Raw genomic sequence first — 12,185 nt, forward strand, 5'->3', positions numbered from 1 at the left:
ACGTGCTTATAAATCACATAGGGACCCTGATAAGATGAAGGTTCTTATTCAGTAGGTTTTGGTGTCGCCAGAGATTTTGCTCTTCTTACTAACTGTCAGATGATGCTGATACTGCTGCCCTTGACATATTTACAGATACTTGAATTTGTGGTTTGTGTGTAGAATATTGCAGAACAGTTACTTCCCTGTAGGTCTATGTTTAGATGGTTTGCTGTGTTTAGTCTGAGCATCTTTTTTATTTATTGGTTTGTTTGCATGCTGTATGTTCTTCATTTTGGATTAAAAATTATATAGTTTTTTTTTAGGTGAGAAATTCTTTTATCATATTTAGAGTCAAAATATCCCTTAAAATATTTGCATTTTACAATAAAAAGGATAGCAAAACACAAGATCATGTACGAGCTTAAGTATTCAAGTTTTTGAAGAGCCAAAAAGGAAAAGGAGAATAATGGACTACCACAAAGCTGTAGTACAGTAATAAACGCCTTCAGTGAGTGCAGACTAAAGCAATAAATGTACTCCTTGGGTTTCTGATTCTTGGTCAAAAACTGCTTGACTAAATGATTAATATAATCCAATTACGAAGTTGCTTGGCTTTTTGTTGCTCCTACCCTGAGGAAACCATAATTCAAGAAGAGTCACGTACCACACTGTTCATTGCAGCTCTATTTACAATAGCTGGGACATGGAAGCAGCCTAAGTGTCCATCGACAGATGAATGGTTAAAGAAGATGTGGCACATATATACAATGGAATATTACTCAGCTATACAAAGAAACGAAATTGAGTTATTTGTAGTGAGGTGGATGGACCTAGAGACTGTCATACAGAGTGGAGTAAGTCAGAAAGAGAAAAACAAACACCATATGCTAACACATATATGTGGAATCTAAAAAAAAAAAAAAGGTTCTGAAGAACCTGGGGCAGGACAGGAATAAAGACACAGATGTAGAGAATGGACTTGAGGACACAGGGAGGGGAAGGGGAAGCTGGGACGAAGTGAGAGAGTGGCATGGACATATATACGCTACCAAATGTAAAATAGATAGCTAGTGGGAAGCAGCCACATAGCACAGGGAGATCAGCTCGGTGCTTTGTGACCACCTACAGGGGTGGGATAGGGAGGGTGGGAGGCAGATGCAAGAGGGAGTCGGATATGGGGATATATGTATATGTATAGCTGATTCAGTTTGTTATAAAGCAGAAAGTAACACACCATTTTAAAGCAATTATACTCCAATAAAGATGTTTAAAAAAATTGTATAGTTTAACCATTGTGATCTGGGCAATATACACTGATTTGAGGATAATAACTTCAGGGAAGATTATATATTTAAGTGTTCATAGTAGACGCTTATGTTTTCTCTGATCTATATAAAAAGCCTTTGAATTTTCAATCTTCATGTATACCAGACCCTTCATCTTCTAGGTGAGTCACGTGATGTTCAGTGGTGTGTGTGTGTGTGTGTGTGTGTGTGTGTGTGTGTGTGTGTGTGTGTGTGTGTGTGTGTATCAGCTGTATATTTATTTTGTCATCGAGCTAGAACTAGGTTTCCACATTCCCTCTGTTGTTTTTGTTGACCATATCTCAGTTACCTCTCTTTTCTGGGAACCATATATATATAGCAAAATGCTGAGAACTTTTCCCTAGATCTGTGATTCTCAAAGTATAGACCCTAGACAGTCAGCATTAATGTCACCTGGCCATTTGTTAGAAATGCCAAATCTTGGGCCCTACCCTAGACCAATGGAATCATACACTCTGGTGGTGTGGCAAGTTTGGGAGCCCCCGTTGTAGATTGTAACCCCAAGGTCAATCCCAGCTTCTTGGGATGCAGTCCTGATCTTCAGCATTTATTCACATGCTGTGCTGTTTGACCTTATGATGGAGGGTTCCGTGACATGTAAGATGTGGTCTCTGTCCTTAGAGGGTTTATAGTCGAGAAGCCAGGGAGGCACTATTCCTTGACTCTGGTCAAGATGTATTGACATGATCATTTTGCCTTTTCGTTTCCTGCTCCTCTATAATGGGAAATCAAATTATATGTTAAAAGAGAAAAAAAATGTATGGGTTTTTCCCTGTTTAGAAGCAGTGGAGTAGAATTGAAGCTGCTTGGAGAATAGCCAGTGTGCCATTTCAGTATTAACATACTTACTGCTTTCTAGGCTGTCTCTATGTGTGTGAGTATGTGTATATGCTTACACACATGCATACACATACATATACATTAATATATGTATATTTAATGTAAAAAGCAGTCTCCCTCTCTCCCTCTCTCTCTCTCTCTCTCTCTCTCTCTCTCTCTCTCTCTCTCTCTCTATATATATATATATATATATATATATTTCATGAATAGATGTGTATCCTATTCAATACCTCAAGTAAAAGCGATTCCCAAATCTTCCTTATAAAGAATGTCATAGTGTAGCGGGGCTCATTGTGGAATTCTCACTTGTTAAAAAGTATTTTCTTGGCTTTTCATTAATAAGTTTATTTTTTATTCTGGCTCAGTGTATTCGACAGTAAGATCTTATTACCCTATTTGTGTCATTCCTTCATCAATTATCTTTACCCTATTTGTGTCATTCCTTCATCAATTATCTTTTTTTTAACATGTTTATTGGATTATAATTGCTTTACAATGTTGTGTTAGTTACTGCTGTATAACAAAGTGAATCAGCTATATGTATACATATATCCCCATATCCCCTCCCGCTTGTGTCTCTCTCCCACCCTCCCTATCCCACCCCTCTAGGGGGACACAAAGCACCGAGCTGATCTCCCTGTGCTATGCAGCTGCTTCCCACTAGCTATCTGTTTTACATTTGGTAGTGTATATATGTCCATGCCACTCTCTCACTTCATCCCAGCTTACCCTTCCCCCTCCGCATGTCCTCAAGTCCATTCTCTACATCTGCGTCTTTATTCCTGTCGTGCCCCTAGGTTCTTCAGAACCATGTTTTTTTTTTTTTTAGATTCCATATATATGTGTTAGCATACGGTATTTGTTTTTCTCTTTCTGACTTACTTCACTCTCTATGACTGACTCTGGGTCCATCCACCTCACTATAAATAACTCAATTTCATTTCTTCCTATGGCTGAGTAATATTCCATTGTATATATGTGCCACATCTTCTTTATCCATTCATCTGTCGATGGACACTTAGGTTGCTTCTATGTCCTGGCTATTGTAAATAGTGCTGCAATGAACATTGTGGTACATGACTCTTTTTGAATTACGGTTTTCTCAGGGTATATGCCCAGTAGTGGGATTGCTGGGTGGTATTATCTTTAATTTTAGGTCCTTTGAATTACTGGTTTTTATACTTTAGTATGCATCAGCATAACCTCGAAAGCCTGTTAAAATGCACATTCTAGGACATGCTCTTTTTATGCTGATTCTTTGTAGGTTTATGTAGAACCCAGGAATCTGTATTTTTACAAGCATTCTAGATAAGTCTGAGGCAGTGATTTAACCTGGTTTTGATTATGTCCTGAATTATTAAAAATAAATTTTTCTTTGCCTTTAGAAAGACAAATCCAAATGTACAAAGTTTTAGAAAGACTGTAAGTGTGATTTCAGGGTAGTGTGTATTCTAAGCAGTTTTGTAGGGTTGTTCAGTACAGGAAAGGAGTTTGATGGAAGATGAGGGAAATAATGTGTGAAAAATCCCAAAGTCTTCCCCAGACCACCAGTTATCTAGGAAGGCAATGCAATATTTTGAAAAAACACAGAATAAACTTTGCACGTAATTCTTAGGACCTGAACAAGTACTAAATGCAAATGAGGAGACTTGGAGCAGGCGGACAGTGATTAGGATTTTTGTGTGCGGTTAAAACCACTCTCCCACTATTAGGGAAAGAGTAGAGCGAAGTGAAGGGAAGCTCTAAGTGAATAACAGGATGCAAACAGGGGGTGTGTGAATTCCTGCGGAAAGAACAATATAAACGAGTAATCATACAATCTTGTTAGAAAGGAAACTCAAGTTTTACTGTAACAATAGATATTTTTCCAAGAAAATACATCTATTTATTGTGAGTTTAAATAATCCAGCTTGGATGGGATCTTCTTAAACTTTGGAGCCATGACTATACTTCTAAGACTGTCTGAAAAGCAGCACTTAAGTTTCAAGTACAACATTAATCTTTATCCATTCCTAATTAATCAAAACATTCTAAAATATAACTTTGAAGTACTTGAACAAGACTCAGTCATTATGGTAAAGTTAGAAGGTGTTTCTTTGACATAATTAAACTGAAATCATTTTTTAATACATTTTGTAATTCAAGATTGTGCTGTATTCTAAATAGTGTGCACTGTGCTGAATGCATGAAGAAGAAAAAGGGGAAAAAAGGCTTCTGCCCTCTAATAGCTCAAGGTCGAGTATCTCAGAAACTGTGACAAATACTGTATGTGAAATCCTTTAAAAATGTGCACATTAAATATTTATAATGCAACATTTAGGGAGCATTTACAAGGGAGGGAAAAGGATTAGAAGTTTCACTAGTTATTAGTTTTAGTTTCAGCTGAGGAACAGTGGGAACCTTTGAATATTTAATCCTTGAAAACTCTTGAACTATATGTATTCTAGACAGTAAAGCTCAGAGAATTGTTTTTCAGTTTGTACACTCTTTATTTTACAGATGATGAAGCAATGATTATAAAATTTTCATTTTCATAATATGCTTCTTTTTTGGTGCACTTAAATATGCCATTTATTGCCTGTTTTTCTAACTAGAATGGAAGGTCCTTGAGAATATTATCAATATGTTTACTGTTACACCTTAAACACTTAGGACAATGCCTGCCCCAGAGTGAGCCCTCAGTAATTATTTATTAACTTAATTGTATTAACATATCTGAAAAACAATGTGGAAATTCTAAATTATATACTTAGAAATATGGCTCTAGGGCTTAGTTTTTGACGTTAATATTTTGCTATTTCCAAATAAGCTTTCTGTTAATAGCCAATTATAATTATTGGTTCTATCAATTATATTCTTCTCTATTTCTAAATGTACAAATGCAAGGAATGTTTGTTTTAAGGAATCAGAGCAGTAAGGAACTTTTTACATGGCTTTTAATTAACTGATTGGCTGGATCATACAGTGAAACGTGTAGAAGTGTTTAAGGATTCAGTCTTCTTTGAACTAACTGTATCACTGTGCCCTTTCTTGGTGCTTTCAGTACTGCCCCTTACGTTCTTGTGCCATCCGCTTTGCTCCTTTGCCTTCACTTTGTGTTCATTATCTTGTTCCTGGGCCTATGGTCGTTTTCTTCTTTGCTGCATGTTCCTGTTGTATTAATACTTCCCAGTCGTCTGGCAGTCTTGGTGTGTTTTTCAGTTTTGTCAGCGTAGATAGGATGGACAAATAGGTCTCTGGATTTAAAGGAAAAAAATCACTCTTTGTAAATTTGATAGATTAAAAATTCCAGAATAAGGTGATACTTTATTTTTAATTTCTGCACAATGGACACATTTAAACATGTTTAAGGATTAATAACAATGATATATTAATAATAGATTAATTGAAATTATAGAAGGTGTTTAAGTTCTATTCAGTTTCCTCAGTAACACTGTTCTTCTGTGTTACCTTCTATTCTTCCCTGCTTATTTTAACTGTTTAAAGACTTTTCTAAATTATGTATCTTTGAAGTACTTCTGTAGTGTCTTTTGTATTTTTAGGAAACAAATTTTAAAAATTCAAAATTGCTATTTTCTCATGTTGGTAATTAAACATAGTAAAGTACAAATTTTGCATCTTGATAGATTAAATCAAAGTTGAGGGGAGCCTGAAGACAGAAAATGACGAAGTGGAGCTATGACCTGGCAAGTCAGTGTGGACTTAGGTCTTGGAAATATAGACTGAAAGCCTAAAATCTTTAACATCACGTTCACGCTTTTTCATCAAATTTCAAATTGTTAAAATTAAACTATCCCCTTCTAATTTAAAAAGAAAAGTAGAGAATAAAAAGAAGACCCCAGTCATAAAATGAGTTTTAGACTCACATATCATGTTACCTTTGAGATGGAAAATATTTAATAAGTTTAAATTACTAAATGACTATGAGCAATCATAGTTTATTAAGAGAGACTTAGATTTGGGTGGTTATACATAACCCAGTCTTTGAAATTGGTCGATGTGAAAGGAAAGGGTTGTTTCCTCCTATATTGTGTCTTTTAATGCCAGAGTCAAAACAGTGGACATTGTGCTTGTTAACTACTCTGAATCAGTATGGTAATGTTTTATTCCTAGCAAAAGTAATTTCAACATGTAAAAATTTTGAATTAGATTTCATTATCAGTTTTAAAAATATTCATCATCATGTAAGGATTGTTTAAATTATTCTACTTTTCGACAGTAATCCCCAAAATTGATGAGAATGACTAATCCACGTTCTTTGTTGAGACACAGATACCTAATGAGGTAAAAAGGGCAGAAAAGTTTTCTTTCTTTGAGGTAATAGTAAATGTCAAGGGCATGCAGTGTTTGTTAATTCTGTAAAATACTCATGGTAGTTATTATACCATTAAAATAGAGTCATTAACTGTGAAATCTTTTGCATCCTTCATTAATCTCAGTCATGAGTTACTCTTCATGACATCTCTATAACTGAGATGTGCAAATTTAATTTGTGGAAAGGAAAACTTATAAACCAAAAAAAGGTGATTTTTGTGTGGGCTGCGTTAAGCCTGACAGAGGTGAGCTTGAGGATCTGAGTTTCTAATTCCAAAGTTCTGCATTTGCAACTGTCATAGGGAATAGTTCTCTGGTTATTTTTAAAACTAGGCAGTGTAGGGGCAATGAGTCACGAATCATTATAAAATGGTGATTATTTTAAGCATGTATTAAGTGTAAATATTTTACATATTGGAGTATTTTAAATTCACCAAGTCTAAAAATGCTGTGAGAGGAGAGGATGGTGAGAGTTTATGTGATGATCTAAAATTTATTCAACCTCATTGTTTACCATGGATCTTTTTTGACTTTATTTTACATTAAAAATTATATGTGCTCTTTTCTTGGTCTTCCTTTTGTAGATACTTTAACAGTTCATTTCCAGTTCATTAGGTTTTCAAAAAAGAGCTATTGTGTTTATTCATCTTCAGCTTGTGTGTTTCTCTGGATTTCAGAGCATTATCTTGAAAAACAAATATATATGCATGTATATATATGAAGAATGAGCTTGAACAAGCAGTAAAAATGAATTAAATAAAAAGCCTTTTTAAGGGTTGATGTTTTATAAAGTTTAAGGCGTTTGTATGTGCACTTTCTTTTTACATTCACAGGGTTTGGGTACTAATTTTATCTGCTTTTTTTTTTTTTTTTTTAATTACTATGTGTCAAGTAATTTACAAAACTTGCAGTATGGCAGCAGTTGTGATTTCTGAATCCTAGAAATGTCCAAAGTAGGTTTTGTTTGCCTAAAAGATCAGCACATTTGAAATCATCAAATAGTGTTGAGTGTCATTAACCCATGGTGTTATCCATTTTAGATGGTAATTTAGCTATGTGTTTTTTTCCAGAATTTACATTTGAAAACATGAAACTCTCCTAACATTCATGATACCTTCCATAACTAAAACTGTTAAGATTTAGAGATTCTTTTAAATTTTAATTTATGGACTTAATATAATCAAATCCATGCAGATTGAAACATGGATGGATGAAAAGAATGGTAGGACATTCTTATTGAGTCAGGGTATTGTGGTATTCAAATCCTGGCTTTTATAGTTAATAATATGGCCTCTTTGGATCAGGAATTTAATCTCTTTTCCTCAGATATCCTAACTTACAGCAGAAGAGTCAAATTCTATGAATAAGTAAAGTGAAAAAATAATTTTATGATATTTTACATAGGATACTTTTATCTCTGAGTGTTTTCCTTTGCTTTGACAAGTATTTTTTTAAAAACAGTGACAAATATATAACAGAGTTTCAAACTGAACCTACACTCATTATATCCTTTATTATATATTTTGCTTCTTTCTTGTCTCTTTTAAATTTACTGCTTTAATAGGTTTTCTCTTTGATCATTTCCTAGTGTTATATGACTCTAGGATCCTTGATCCTTAATTGCTTGGCCATGAACAGTTCCAGTTGGTCATAAATTTATGAGCTTAGCTTTCTGTTTTAAACAGAGATTACCATTGGGGGAATATTAAAGCCAGCCAACTTTCAGCAGTTTTCTCTTTTTTTTTTTTTTTCCCCAGGACAGATTTTAAATGTCTGTAGTTAAATTATTTGACTTTTTGTGAGTCTTTGCTGATCTGGTTAATGGAAATATACATTTGCCATGTTATAGTGTTTTAGAAACTATTTGCACATGTAATATAAAATTAATCACTCGAGGGTCTGTAATAAAACACATTTATATTACCACTAATCATTTTTATTTAGTAATTTATGTGTTATTTTTTAATCCTGCTCTTACAGCTTTTTGACTTTTTAATCATTTTTAATCAGTAGCTCAAATTCATTTATTTGTTTGTAGCTAGAGATTTAGATTTTGGAGTCATCATAATGTCATTGGAATAGTATTTTAAACTATTAAGTGAATAAAATATTCCTGGGGAAAGCATATAGAATAAGAGGGAAAATACCAAAGATGAAATGCTTTAAGGATGGGCAGAGATAGAGGAAAGCACATCTCTGTGTGTGGAATACGAAACTGTGCTATGGTGATAATGAGTTTGCTCAAAGATGACTTCATTTGTCAAGTTCTTAAAGGGGCAAAGAGAAAATTGCACATGAAAGTGTAAACTAAAGTGAAATTAAAGTCTACAGAAAAATAATAATACTAGAGGTGGTAATTTCTGATTCTTGGTTGTCCATAGAAGACATAACGCCATTCAGGTGTCAGCCGTGGGAGGTTGAGAGAAGAGACAGTCAAACTGGATCAACTTAATGAACCTAGAATTGTCTGTATCGAATTCTTCTAGCCTTAAATTTGCCCACATGATGTGGGAGTGCCTTTATGGTCAGTTTTACAGAATATTCTGTTGCCTCCTACATTTTTGATAGTGTCTAGTTTCAAGTGTCTAGTCTCTGTGTTACAGAGGAAGCTTCCCTCTCTTTGTCCTGGCCCAGGACAGGGAGACTTTGTCATGTAAGGGGCGCACCAGCAGGCAGGGGACATGGGGGTAGTTCGGTTACTAACCCTGTGGCTTTAGATAAGACCTTTGTCATCACTGTTCCACAGAGTCTTCATCTTCTCAGCATGGACAGTAAGAATGCTTGCCTGCCTGATGTTTTAAGTGTGTAGTGGGTTTATCCTAAAAAGTAAGATCTTTGTGAACCACAGTTATAAAATTTAAATTGCATACAGTTGACCCTTGAACAACACAAGGGTTAGTCGAAAATTGGCATATAACGTTACAGTTGGCTTTCCATATTCATGGTTCCTCCATCTCCAAAGTTCTGCATCCGTGGATTCAACCAATCACGATCATGTAGTGCTGTACTATTTACTGGAAAGAATCCACATGTAAGTGGACCTGCCCAGTTCAAACCCCATGTTTTTCACAAGTCAACTGTACATACAGAATTTTTTGTTATTGCCCTGTGTTTCAGTAGTAAATTATGTGGTTCTACTTTCATCATTATAAAATTGGGATTAGAATTACCTCCTGAAGACATATTAATAATGAACTCTTTAAGCAGAGGAAAGATAATTTTAGAAAGTATGAAGGAATGAGATCCAGAACATTTGTGAGTTATTTCCTAAATCCTGATTTTCTAAGTCACTAGTTCTCAAAATGTGATACCTGCCCCTCAGCATCACTTGGGAACTTGTTAGTAATGCAGACTGTGGGGCCCCATCCTAGACCTACTGAGTCAGAAATTCTAGAGGGTGGAGTCCAGCAATGTGTTTCAGTAGCCTTCCAGATGATTCTAATGTCTATGAAAGTTTGAGAATCACTGCTCTGGCTGATTAAATTTTCCTACTTAGAATGCAGTTTTAATTCCACTCTTGTTTATGTGGAAAGCTAAATGCAACTCATTCCCCACTGAAAAGGTAAATTAATTGCTCTAGTTGGTTTCATTAATTCAGAGACCTAACATATCGTTATAGTAGAATTGCATGTAACTAAACGTAAAACTGGAAAAATGTTGAGTAACATCTTTGAAGTTAGTTTCCACTTAATCGAGAGTGAGAATAGATCTAACTTTTAAGGATTTTTGCAGCTTTAGAATGATGTGTTTCTTTAGATTTGCTAAAAAGACAGTAACTGCCAGTTATGCAACCTACATTCATTCATAAAGATATAAACTAACATGTGCCTTTTTAAAACCTGAATTTACTTTTTTTCTGCCTTGGTGAGTAGAAACTTCTAGGCAGAAAAAAATCTGTGAATATCATCAGAAAGCACTGAACTGTGTACACCTAATCTTTGTCTCCTGAAAACTTAGAATATAACATAGTTTTTTAAAAAAATTTTCAGTTTCTTCCTTCTTTCCCTCAAAAGGACAATGCTTCATTTACCAAACAAACAAACAAACAAACTTGATGTTACTGAAGTGAAATATCTATCTATTACCTCAAAGGATCTAGAAGGAACTCACTTTAGGTACACTTATATATGATTGGAAATTATTTGTAAATACTCATCCATACTAGACTGGGGATGTTTTCCGTATATTCAAGAAATACTACATTACTTAACCCTTTCTAATTTATAGATGTAGTTGGTTGAATTTCATAATAGGTGATAGCTTTGCTCTCGTTTATGCTTATACGAATGTGGGAATGGAATTTAACTTTTCCTACCAGAAGTAATAAAGGGGGATGATAAACATTATTGTAAAATAAATTGAATTTATGTCAACAATTAGAGATTAAAAAGGCTTATGCTTTTTCCTGGCAAGACATTTACCATGTCATCTTTCTGTTTAAATGCCAACTACAGTAACAAAATACAAAGTATAGTTTACCACATGCCAATATTTGTTCCCCGTGAATTTCTCTCTTGAGAAATTCAGAGCATGTTTTTTGAAGAGGAAATATTTGGCTTGTAGGGAGAAATGGAAATCTGAGCTTAGATGTATAAGGAAGGAAAGTGCCGTATTAGGAAACATGGATATGATTAAATGCATGTGGGAAAGACTTGAATCAGTTGGTAATAATTATATGCGTAATATTATAATCTGATAATGCTGTGATACATTTACACTCTAAATTCCATTATCAATTAAATTCTTGTTTAATTGCATCATTGATCTCTCAAAGAACAAATAGTTGAAATATTTTGATGGTTTATTATCTTAATATTCCGCTGAATGCTGAAAGTCAGAGCCTTACACTTTGGAAGGTGTAAGCCTTACACTTTGCACATGTGGGGAGGATTTTAACAAATGTCTCTTCAGTACGGCCAGTGTTTCCCGAGTAGCAGAACTGGCTTATGACTTATTTTCAGATATTATATTTTGTTTCTATGAACTGCCATGTATTTAATTCCAGGGGTGTAATGATTAAAGTGTCTTCTGTATCTGATGATGCATATAATTTTCATAACAATTTACATGTTTGAAGTACCTTCAGATTTATGTTGCACAGTCATCATAGCAGTCCTGTTAGACACTCTTTAATGCTCCTTGTTTAGAGATGAGAAAACACTCAATTATCCCTAGTTTGCAACTTTTAGTGTCAGCTTCCATAATGGTTTGAGGGTGTGTAAACTCAGCATATAGCCCATTTTCTCCATCCTTGACTGTCAGTTATAGATTCAGGCATTAACCCAGGTACTCTACATGTTATTTTAGCTCTCACAAGAATTTGTCTCCAGAGGTATCACTGTCCTAATTTAAAGATGAGGACACTAAAGGTCAAAGGTGGTTAGCATGGGAGAGAAGTCTGGTAGGTGATTAATAATAGCTCATGCAATTAGGATTAGGCTACCTGGGTTCTTATCTAGGCTCTACCACTTAAAGCTAGAACGTTGGGAAAGTTTCCTAACCTCCTTAAGTCTCAGTTTCCTAATCTACTGAAAGGACAGTAAGGCCAGTTCCATAGAACTCTTATGAAGATTAAATAAACAAGACGTAATACATGGAGACTGCCTGGCATACAGTGTGGGCTCTAAGTATCACATATTATTATGAAGGAAATTATTTAAGGCCACTCAGATGGTAGGAAGTCATATCCCCACATCATCTTCTTACTCTTTTATTGCTTTCTGA

At 34.8% G+C, this 12,185-nt stretch overlaps 1 protein-coding gene across 1 annotated transcript in view; it reads left to right on the forward strand.

The window, feature by feature from the left end:
* AHR (aryl hydrocarbon receptor) overlaps positions 1-12,185 on the forward strand; it is a 50,809-nt gene that overhangs the window by 11,787 nt on the left and 26,837 nt on the right. The gene's annotated exons all lie outside the window — the stretch shown is intronic.

Source organism: Orcinus orca, chromosome 9, assembly GCF_937001465.1.
Source record: "Orcinus orca chromosome 9, mOrcOrc1.1, whole genome shotgun sequence".
In the NCBI taxonomy this organism is placed as follows: Eukaryota; Metazoa; Chordata; class Mammalia; order Artiodactyla; family Delphinidae; genus Orcinus; species Orcinus orca.